Here is an 11,935-nt window from a genome sequence, read left to right on the forward strand (position 1 = left end):
ACCTCTGCCACCCAGGTTCAAGCAGTTCTCCTGCCTCAGCCTCCCAAGTAACTGGGATTACAGGCATGTACCACCACGCCTGGCTAATTTTGTATTTTTAGTAGAGACAGGGTTTCTCCATGTTGAGGCTGGTCTCGAACTCCTGACCTCAGGTGATCCACCCACCTTGGCCTCCCAAAGTGTTGGGATTACAGGCGTGAGCCACTGCACCCAGCCTTTTTTTTTTTTTTTAAGAAGGGAAGTCTTTGTATGCCTTAAGATGTCCTTATTCAACTCTCAAATTTAGAATTTTAGGTTGAAAATAATTTTTCTTGGCCTGTCACAGTCGCTCATGCCTGTAACAATACCAGCACTTTGGGAGGCCGAAGCAGGTGGATCCCTTGAACTCAGGAGTCAGCAGTTTGAAACAGCCTAGGCTAATACAGCAAAATCCCATCTCTACAAAAAATACAAAAAAATTAGCCGGGCGTGGTGGCACATCCCTGTGTTTCCAGCTACTCGGGAGGCTGAGGTGGGAGGATTCCTTGAGCCCGGGAGGTTGAGGCTGCAGTGAGTGAACCAAGATTGAGACACTGCACTCCATCTGGGTGACAAAGCAAGACCCTGTTTCAAATAATAATAATTTTTCTTCAGAATTTGTAGTCATTTCTCCACTGTTTTTTAGCATCCTGTGTTGCTTTTGAAAAGTTTCAATGCCACTCTGATTCTGTTTTCTATGTCTTTGAATGAGAACTGTGTTCTCTCTCTCTCTTTCCTTCCCTCTCTTCCTTCCCTACCTGTATTCTTAAATTTCACAACATGGCTTTGTGTGCTGGGTACACAGTAGGCCTTTTCAATATGGTGACTTCCCATGAGGTGACATTCATGATGTTGGGGGAAATCTACTTGTACCATATCTGAAATAATTTCCTCGCCTCCACGTTCTCTCTTTCTGCAGCATCTGTTATTCCCAATCTCATGGAATAAATTTCTAATTTTTTATTACCCATATTTTCTATCTCTTTGGTTTTTGTGTTTTATTATACTTTCTGGGAGTTTCCTCAACTTTACGTTTCAACCTTTGATTGAACTAAAATTCCATCTATAATATTTTTAATTCTTCCTTTTTTTTTTTTTTTGAGACAGGGTCTTGCTCTGTTGCCCAGGCTGGAGTGCAGTGGCACAATCTCAGCTTGCCACAGCCTCGACCTCCTGTGCTCAGGTGATCCTCCCACCTCAGCCTGTAAAGTAGCTGGGACTACAGGCATGTGCCACCACACCTGGCTAATTTTTGTGTTTTTTGTAGAGCTGGGGTTTTGCCGTGTTGCCCAAATCTCAAACTCCTGGACTGAAGTGATCCACCTGCCTTGGCCTCCCAAAGTGCTGGGATTACAGGCATGAGCCATCGTGCCTGGTCTATGGTGTTTTTATTTTATTTTTTTGAGACAAGGTCTCACTGTGTCACCCAGGCTGGAGTGCAATGGCATAATCACAGCTCACTGCAGCCTTGACCTCCCAGGCTCAAGCGGTCCTCTCACCTCAGCCTCCCGAGTGGCTGACATCACAGGTGAGCACCACCACCTGCAGCTAACTTTCATATTTTTTTGTGTAGACAGGGTTTCGCCATGCTGCCCAGGGTAGTCTCAAACTCCTGAGCTCAAGCGATCCAACTGCCTCAGCCTCTCAAAGTGCTGGGATTAGAGGTACGAGCCACACAGCCGGCCTGTTTTTAATTTTTAAGAGCTCTATCTTGTTCTCCTATTGTTCCTGGTTTTATTTTATTTTTTTGTTTTTGAGACAGAGTCTTGCTCTGTCACCCAGGCTGGAGTGCAGTGGCGCCAACTCGGCTCACTGCAACCTCCATCTCCTGAGCTCAAGCAATTCTCTTGCCTCAGCCTCCCAAGCACCTGGGATTACCTTTGTGCCACAACGCCTGGCTAATTTTTGTATTTTTAGTAGAGACGGTGGTTTCACCATGTTGACCAGGCTGGTCTTGAACTCTTGACCTCAAGTAATCTGCCCACCTTGGCCTCCCAAAGTGCTGGGATTACAGACCTGAGCCACCGTGCCCAGCCCTGTTTTTAATTTTTAAGAGCTCTATTTTGTTCTCTGATTGTTCCTGGTTTTATTTTATTTTATTTTATTTTTTGAGATGGATTCTCACTCTGCCACCCAGGCTGGAGTGCAGTGGTGCAATCTCGGCTTGCTGCAACTTCAGCCTCCTGGGTTCAAGTGATTCTCCTGCCTCAGCCTCCCGAGTAGCTGGGACTACAGGCATGCGTCACCATGTCCAGCTAGTTTTTTATATTTTTAGTACAGATGGGGTTTCACCATTTTGGCCAAGATGGTCTCGAATTCCTGACCTCGTGATCCGCCCGCCTCAGCCTCCCAAAGTGCTTGGATTACAGGCATGAGCCACCGTGCCCGGCCTAGTTTAAAGTTTCAATCGAGGTATAATTTATATACTGAAAAATATACAATTTTAAATGTATATATACAATTTTGATTACAGTGCTTGATGAATTTTACATATGATTACACCTGTATAGCCACACATAGATCAAGATATAGAATATTTCTGGTACCATGAAAGGCTCTCTCTTACACGCCTTCCCAGGCAATACAACCTCAAGAAGCAACCACTCTTCTGATTTCTTTCAACAACCGTTAGTTTTGCTTGTTCTTGAACTTCATATCAATGGAATCATATATTACGTACTCTTCCGTGTCTGGTTTATTTCACTCAACAACATTATGTCTGTGAAATCCATCCCTGTAACCAATTGTAGCCGGTATTCCCTATTTGTATTGATGTATTCTATTTCATTACGTAAATATACCACAATTTATTTCCCGTTGAAGGACATTTGAGTTGTTTTCAGTTTGGATGTATTATGAATAAAGCTACTATGAACATTCTCATACTTTTTTTTTTTGAGACAGAATCTCATTCTGTCACCCAGGCTGGAATGCAGTGGCATGATCTCAGCTCACTGCAACCTCTGCCTCCCAGGTTCAAGATCTTCTTGTGCCTCAGCCTCCTGAATAGCCGGGACTACAGGTGTACGCCACCACACCCAGCTAATTATTATTATTATTATTATTAGTAGTAGTAGTAGTAGTAGTAGTAGAGATGGGATTTCACTATGTTGGCCAGGCTGGTTTTGAACTCCTGGACTCAAGTGATCCACCTGCCTCAGCTTCCCAAAGTGCTGGGATTACAAGTGTGAGCCACCATGCCTGGCTTGTACATGTTTATTGCAGATGTAAGCACTCATTTCTATGGGGTGAAATTTCTGGGTCATAGGGTATATGAAGGTTTAGCTTTAATATATATTGTCAAATAGTTTTTCAAAGTGGTTGTACCAATTTATACTTCTGCCAGCAACGTATACAAGTTTTAGTTGCCCTACATTCTTGGCAACACTTGCTATTGTAAATTTTTAAATTTTAGTCATTCTGGGCTGGGCTCGGTGGCCATGCCTGTATTCCTAGCACTTTGGGAGGCTGAGGAGTACAAATCGCTTGAGCCCAGGAGTTCAAGACCAGCCTGAGCAACATAGGGACACCCTGTCTCTACAAAATATTTAAAAATTAGCTGGGTGTGATGGCATGTGCCTGAGGTCCTAGCTACCCGGAAGACTGAGGTTGGAGGATTGCTTGAGCCTGGGAGGTCGAGGATACAGTGAGCCATAATCACACAATTGCACTCCAGCTTAAGCGACAGAGTAATACCCTGCCTCAAAAAAACCTCAAAATTTTGAGTCATTCTAGTGAGTATACAGCAGTTTTTCATTGGAGCTTTCATTTGCCTTTCCTTGCTAAACTTATTAGCTATTTGCATATCCTTTTTATTTACATGAAATGCCTGTTCAAGATGTTGTGCACTTTTAAAAATTGGGTTCTGTATTTAACTATTCTGTGTAAGAAATTCCTTTAGAACATACTGATTTAAAACATCAATAAACATTTATTCTCAGTTTCTGTGGGTTAGGAATTCTGGAGTGTCTTAGCTGGGTGGTTTAGCTCGGGGTCTTTAATGAAGTTGCAGTAAAGAGGTTACATGGGGCTGTGGCCACCTGCAGGCTTTAGTAGGCTGAACAATCCATTTCCAAGATAATATATGGCTTACTCACATGGCTGCAAGATGGGGCTGAGTGTTGGCAAGATGCCACAGTTCCTTACCACATGGATTCTCCACAGGATGACTGGCCTTTCCCAAAGCAAGTGACCGAAGAGAGAGGAGGGCAGAAGCTGCAATGTCTTTTTTTTTTTTTTTTTTGAGATGGAGTCTCGCTCTGTTGCCAGGATGGAGTGCAGTGACGTGATCTCAGCTCACTGCAAACTCCGCTTGCTGGGTTCAAGTTATTCTCCTGCCTCAGCCTCCTGAGTAGCTGGGACTACAGGTGTATACCACCACACCCGGCTAATTTTTGTATTTTTAGTAGAGACAGGGTTTCACCACGTTGGCCAGGGTGGTCTTGAACTCCTGATCTCAAGTGATCCGCCCACCTCGGCCTCCCAAAGTGCTGGGATTACAGGCATGAGCCACCACGCCCAGCCTATTTCTTTCTTTTAAAAGACAGAGTTTCCTTATATTGCCCAGGCTGGTCTCGAACTACTGGGCTCAAGGGATCCTCCTGCCTCAGCCTTCCAAAGTGCTAGGATTACAGGTGTCAGCCACCACTCCTGGCCCTACTCTCTTAATAGTGTTTTTAGGTGACTGGAAGTGCTTAACAGCTTTATTAAGATGAAATCCGTCTGCTTAAAGTGCAAAATTCCATCGCTTTTAGTATATTTACAAAGTTAAGTGACCATCACTACAATCAGGTTTAGAATATTTTTCCTCAGGCCCAAAGTGACTGCCATACCTATTAGCAGTCACTTCCCCTTCCTCCTGCAAACTGCCATGCCTAGGAAACTACTAATCTACTTTCTCTGCATAGAACTCTCTGTTCTGCATATTTCATATATATTAAGTCATGTAATATATGGTCTTTTGTGACTGGTTTCTTTCACTTAAAATGTTTTGAAGGTTCATTCATGTCAGCATGTATCATTACTTCATTCCTTTTTATTGCCAAATAATATTCCATTGTATGGATATATCACATTATTTATTTATATTTATTTATTTATTTATTTATTGAGACGGAGTCTCGCTCTGTCGCCCAGTCTGGAGTGCAGTGGTGCGATCTCGGCTCACTGCAAGCTCTGCCTCCCGGGTTCACGCCATTCTCCTGCCTCAGCCTTTGGAGTAGCTGGGACTACAGGCGCCCGCCACCGCACCCGGCTAATTTTCTGTATTTTTGGTAGAGACGGGGTTTCACCATGTTAGCCAGGATGGTCTCGATCTCCTGGCCTCGTGATCTGCCCGTCTCATCCTCCTAAAGTGCTGTGATTACGGGTGTGAGCCACCGCGCCCGGCCCGGATATATCACATTTTATTAATCAATTTATCAGCTGAAGGAACATTTGGGGTGTTTCTGTTTTTCGGCTATCACTAATAATGCTGCTATGAACATCCACGTACAAATTTTTGTGTGAACCTATGTTTACAATTTTTTGGGTATCAACCCAGGAGTAGAATTGCTGAGTTGTATGGTAATTCTATGTTTAACTTCTTTTATTTATTTATTATTTTTTTGAGAGAATCTTGCTCTGTCTCCCAGGCTGGGGTGCAGTGGCATGATCTGGCTCACTGCAATCCCCGCCTCCCAGGTTCAAGTGATTCTCCTGCCTCAGCCTCCCGAGTAGCTGGGATTACAGGCACACACCACCACGCCCTGCTAGGTTTCTTTTTTGTACTTTAGTAGAGATGGGGTTTCGCCATGTTGGCCAGGCTGGTCTCGAACTCCTGGCCTCAAGTGATCCGCCTGCCTCAGCCTTCCAAAGTACTGGGATTAGAGGCTTCAGCTATCACCAGTAACTTCTGTAAAGCTCAACAAAGGTAAAGTCAAGGGCAAATCTTCTCCCTCAAACCAACTTCTTTCTTTCTTCTCATTTTTAACAGGGCCACTACGAGCGGCCAGGAGCCCAGGCTCGCAGTCAGCAACTCTTCCTTTCCCATTAACTCCCATAGTCTTTCACAAATTCCTATTTGTCCTTTTTTCCAAATGCCTCTTGCATTTTTTTTGAAATGTAACAATTTATTGATCAATATAAATGAAATAAAATTTAGAATTTATTTCCAACTTTGCTATATTGCATAGTAACGAGACTCCATCTCAATAATTATGAATTTCCATATCTAAATCCAAAGATTCTTAGATTTGTAAGAATTTGGAAGTTATTTTCTATCCTCCCATTTTATAGAAAAGCAAACCAATGCCTGGAAAATTAGGCATATTTTAAATGGTCTTACATTAATTAATTGTAAAGAGAGGAATATAATGAAGTCTCCTGTCTTCTAGACAAGTGTATTTTTTTAAATTTTACGTTAAGTTCTAGGGTACATGTGCACAACGTGCAGGTTTGTTACATATGTATATATGTGCCATGTTGGTGTACTGCACCCATTAACTCATTTACATTAGGTATATCTCCTAATGCTACCCCTTCACCCTCCCGCAACCCCATGACAGGCCCCGGTGTATGATGTTCCCCTTCCTGTGTCCAAGTGTTCTCATTGTTCAATTCCCACCTATGAGTGAGAACATATGGTGGTTTTTTGTCCTTGCGATAGTTTGCTGAGAATGATGGTTTCTAGCTTCATGCATGTCCCTACAGAGAACATGAACTCATCCGTTTTTATGGCTGCATAGTACTCCATGGTGTATATGTGCCACATTTTCTTAATCCAGTCTATCATTGATGGACATTTGGGTTGGTTCCAAGTCTTTGCTGTTGTGAATAGTGCCGCAATAAACATACATGTACATGTGTCTTTATAGCAGCATGATTTATAATCCTTTGGGTATATACAGTAATGGGATGGCGGGGTCAAATGGTATTTCTAGTTCTAGATCACTGAGGAATTACCACACTCTTCCACAATGGTTGAACTAGTTTACAGTCCCACCAACAGTGTAAGAGTGTTCCTATTTCTCCACATCCTCTTCAGCACCTTTGTTTCCTGACTTTTTAAAGATCGCCATTCTAACTGGTGTGAGATGGTATCTCATTGTGGTTTTGATTTGCATTTCTCTGATGGCCAGTGCATTTCTTACTTTTCTCTCACTCCCTCTGCCTTCATCCTAGGCCAGAGCCTGCCCCTGGGCTGGGCTCCCTATAGACCCTTTTCTAAATTATCATTCTACTCCATTCATCTATTCCTTCATTCATCAGAACAGCATCTGTGGAGCACTTAGTGCCAGACACTGCGCTAGACACTAGATGCACCCGTAACACAGACATGGTCCAGCTGGGGAGGCACGTAATTGACAGGCAACTACAGTGTCTTAGGGTGAGTGTGATGATGGAGGAAGCCCTTAGCTGGGACCGTAATCCAGATGGAGAGGCGTGTTAGGGGGGGCCTACACACTCCTACTGGTTTCATTGTCCTAAACACTTTTATCCTGTTTCAACTAAAATTGGCTTTCTCTTACTTTTGTTCCTTTGGGTTCAAACTTTGTAGCCTGAGATTCTAAGGCCTTTCTTGTCAACCCAGGCCCATTCCCAGGACTCTCTAGCAGAAGAGGTAGTAGTAACAATGATAGTAATAATAGCACATCTTCATTAAGCTTATTTATCTTAAATAACAGGCCCTCTTCTAAGTACTTTTCTTAATGTTAACTCTTCACAACATTCTCTATGAAGGAGGTACAGGTACTATAATTAGCACCACTGACAGAAGGGAGAACCAAGTCATGAGTGCTAAAAGGCAGAATCTGGGTTCAAATCCAGGTGGCATGGCTCCCAGGCTGGCATGTGATGACACCATTATGTATCAGTGTAACCTGGCCATGTGGACCTCAGACTCTCAATCATACATCCTAAGTTCTCCCCAAAGACCTTTTTACTCCTGGTCCCCTCTCCCCTGAGAATGCCCTTCTCTTTCTTATCAAACCCTATAGAAGGCTTTATTTTCCCTTTCTTGATGTTTGCAGCACAAAGCTTTTTAAATTTTAATTAAGTATAATTTAGCAATATTTTTTATTAGTGTTTTCTGGTTATTGTTTAACCTAATTCCCTTTTCCAATCCTTGTTTAGATTCCCGTCTTTGTTCTTGAAGATTTTAAAACCTAGTGATCCTTGATTATCTGTTCATATTTAAGAAAGAAACAAGATTGTGGCCGGGCGCAGTGGCTCACGCCTGTAATCCCGGCACTTTGGGAGGCTGAGGCAGGTGGATCGCGAGGTCAGATCGAGACCATCCTGGCTAACACGGTGAAAACCCGTCTCTACTAAAAATACAAAAAATTAGCCAGGCGTGGTGGTGGGCGCCTGTAGTTCCAGCTACTTGGGAGGCTGAGGGTGAATGGCAGAAACTCGGGGGGCTCAGGTTGCAGTGAGCCGAGATCACGCCATTGCACTCCAGCCTGGGAGACAGAGCGAGACTCCGTCTCAAAAAAAAATAAATAAATAAAAAAGAAACAGATTGTGAATGGAAGCCCGACGTGCAAGGGAAAGCTCATCAGCTGATGGGCTTCACTGGAGGGCAGAGCTTCCCAACCTTTTGTGCATCAAGGCATACACAGAAAATGACAATAGCGGTGAGGTACACTGGGGGTAAACTGGTGGTGATTTGGGTACCCATAATGGACTTAGTAAAAAACCCCTGCAGGGCTGAGCCTGATGGCTCACGCCTGTAACCCCAGCACTTTGGGAGGCTGAGATGGCATCAGCTGAGGTCAGGAGTTCGAAACCAGCCTGGCCAACATGGAGAAACCCATCTCTACTAAAAATACAAAATTAGCCAGGCGTTGTGGCTCATGCCTGTAATCCCAGCTACCTGGGGAGCTAAGGCAGGAGAATTGCTTGAATCCGGGATGCAGAGGTTGCAGTGAGCTGAGATCATGCCACTCTCTAGCTGGGGAAACAGAGTGAGACTCCATCTCAAAAAAAAAGAACACAAAAAACAAACAAACAAAAAACCCAAAACAACAAAACCCCTGCAAGTTTCTTTACATAAACTGAGGAAAATGTAATAAAATATAAGCTATTAGTAACAGTAAGAAAACATTTAATTAAAATAAATTCTTTGAAATCTTCCACAAAAACTTTTCAAAAATTTTAGTGAGAAACTTGAGCTTGATTCCACTAATTTAACAGGTTTGATGGTTAAGCTAGTTACATGTAATTCCTAAGTATTTTTAAAAACAATCTCTTCGGCCGGGCCCAGTGGCTCACGCCTGTAATCCCAGCACTTTGGGAGGCCGAGGCGGGCAGATCCCGAGGTCAGGAGTTCAAGAACAGCCGGGCCAACATGGTGAAAACCTGTCTCTATTAAAAACACAAAAGTTAGCTCAGCGTGGTGGCGGCACCTGTAATCCCAGCTTCTCGGGAGGCTGAAGCAGAATAACTTGAACCCGGGAGACAGGTTGCAGTGAGCTGAGATCATGTCACTGTCCTCCAGCCAGGGTAACAGAGCAAGATTCCGTCTCAAATAAAAAAAAAAAAAAAAAAAAAAAAAGCTGGACCTGTAGTTCCCTACTTTGGAGACTAAAATGGAAGGATCACTTGAGCCCACAAGTTTAAGCCTACAGTTTAGCTGTGATCACACCACCGTACTCCAGCCTGGGGGACAGAGTGAGATCCTGTCTCAAAACAAAATCAATAAAAGCAGTATGTATAGTTGCTATCAACTATATAGAAATGGTTTTCTCCAGTGAACCCTGGTACAGAAGCCAAGTCACATGGTACAATATAGGTATGGATATAAGGTCCCATAAAGGAATGACTAGAATGTTATTTTCAGTGAGAACAAATTACTGTCCCCCTTCACAAGGAAACTTAATATTGCAGTTATTCCCATCAAAGTATATTTCACATTGGAGCTCAGTTGTGGTAATGTTTAAACTTGAGTGGATACTCATGTTTAGGATATATTCATTGCCTTTGCTGTGTTACCAATCTATCCTGCTGCTCCAATCCTTTAACCACGAAGATGATTAGATATTGATCTGTCCAGAAGATACCTGTAAACTCATGCCTATTTCTCCAGACGAAGACAATGAGCAATTTTTCTCGAGGTCTTACAGTCCTTGTTCTCCTGTAATCCTCTGTACCCAGCTGAGCACATCTTCTGACTGGGAGCCGCCTAAACAGCCTGTTGGTAAGAAGCCTTCCCAATAACGGGTAACACAAAACTTTTGTATGTATTATGTGTATCCGTTAAAATAAAACCCTTATTTACTACATCAAAGTGGCTCACAATCTTCATCTCCATCATCTTCATGTTGAGTAGGCTGAGGGGGTGGGGGTGCTGGTCTTGCTGCCTCAGGGGTGGCAGAGGCAGAAAATTCCTATAAGGAGACCCACACAGTTCAAACCCATGATATTGGTCAACTGTTATCTCTGGTTAAGTTTGGGTATTTATCTTTCTACAACAGTTCAATAGTTACAGGTGCCTTTGGCAAAAAGGCTATTGTTTTTATTTCTGTGAACCTAGTATCTAGTTAACTACAGCTTGAAATTCCTGCCAGATCACACACATTTTATCTTGCTCCTTTATTAACCCTGCCAACTTCACCTTCTAAGGGTTAACAGTGATTACCTGGTCTTGGCTGGGCATGGGTGGCTCACGCCTGTAACCCCAGCACTTTGGGAGGCCGAGGTGGGTGAATCACCCGAGGTCAGTAGTTCGAGACCAGCCTGACCAGCACGGTCAAACCCCGTCTCTACTAAAAATACAAAAATTAGCCAGGCGTGGTGGCACGTGTCTGTAATCTCAGCTACTTGGGAGGCTGAGGCAGGAGAACCGCTTGAACCTGGGAAGTGAAGGATGCAGTGAGCTGAGATCGTGCCACTGTACTCCAACCTGGGAAACAAGAGTGACACTGTCTCAAAAAACCAAACACACACACACAAACCAACCAACGAACCCCTCCCCCCCCGACCAAAAAACAGTGATTAACTGGTCTCTACTAACGTGGGATCCCATTTCAATTTCAATTCATCTCCTCTTGCCAGGCCAGTAAAGCTCTTGAATTGCTAGTAAGGGACAGAGTGAGTGGAATAGAACCAATCCAGTATTCTTGTCACTTTTAAGTCTTTACACATTATATATTATATATAAAAGATTACATATAATAATCCTTTACACTATATACAATAATCCTTTACATTACTATAGTAGCATTCTGGCTTTTTGATGACATTTGGCATAAGCTAGCGTTAAGTCCAATCCTACCAGAGCCAATCAAATAAAATCCACTGAGATGGCATGCTGAAGGAATATTGGAGGCGTGTCCACTGCTAATAAATCCAGCCTAATCCATCCTCAAAATCTCCACAGAATTTACAGAAATTTTGATAATGCAAACCAGATCTTTTTATTTCTTCTGGGTGAAACTTCTAATTCCCAATTTCTCCTCCTGGGCCTTGCAGAATTGGAATCCTAGTCAATGGGGTAAGAGGGCTAAGAGCTATTAGTTTTATCTTAAGGCATATATTCCTTATGTAGGGGCAACAATGTAAACATTGCAGAGCTTGAGCATTCTCTAACATGTAGTTAGATTTCCATAAGGAAATGTGCAAGCTAGATCCCTCTCAAGTGCACTTCACAATAGGATTCCTGCTATGAAAATCTGCTGTTGCTGATCTGACAGGCGGCGGAGCTCAGGCAATCCATGGCCAGGAGGTCGGAATCCCCTGCTCCCAGGTCTACAAATCTTTTGACACAGCCCTATTTCCACTTGCTGGGACCCTGTTGATTTCCTGAGAAGTTTCGCAAAAGCCTAGTATAAAACTATTTAACTTAGCAATCTTCCAAATGAACTTTACATTTGGTTTTAGTAGTCTCAGCCCTACAGCTATTAAGAAATGGATTGTTTGTACTGGCATATACAAGCCT

This window comes from Gorilla gorilla, chromosome 2 (genome assembly GCF_029281585.2).
Source record: "Gorilla gorilla gorilla isolate KB3781 chromosome 2, NHGRI_mGorGor1-v2.1_pri, whole genome shotgun sequence".
NCBI classification, from domain to species: domain Eukaryota; kingdom Metazoa; phylum Chordata; class Mammalia; order Primates; family Hominidae; genus Gorilla; species Gorilla gorilla.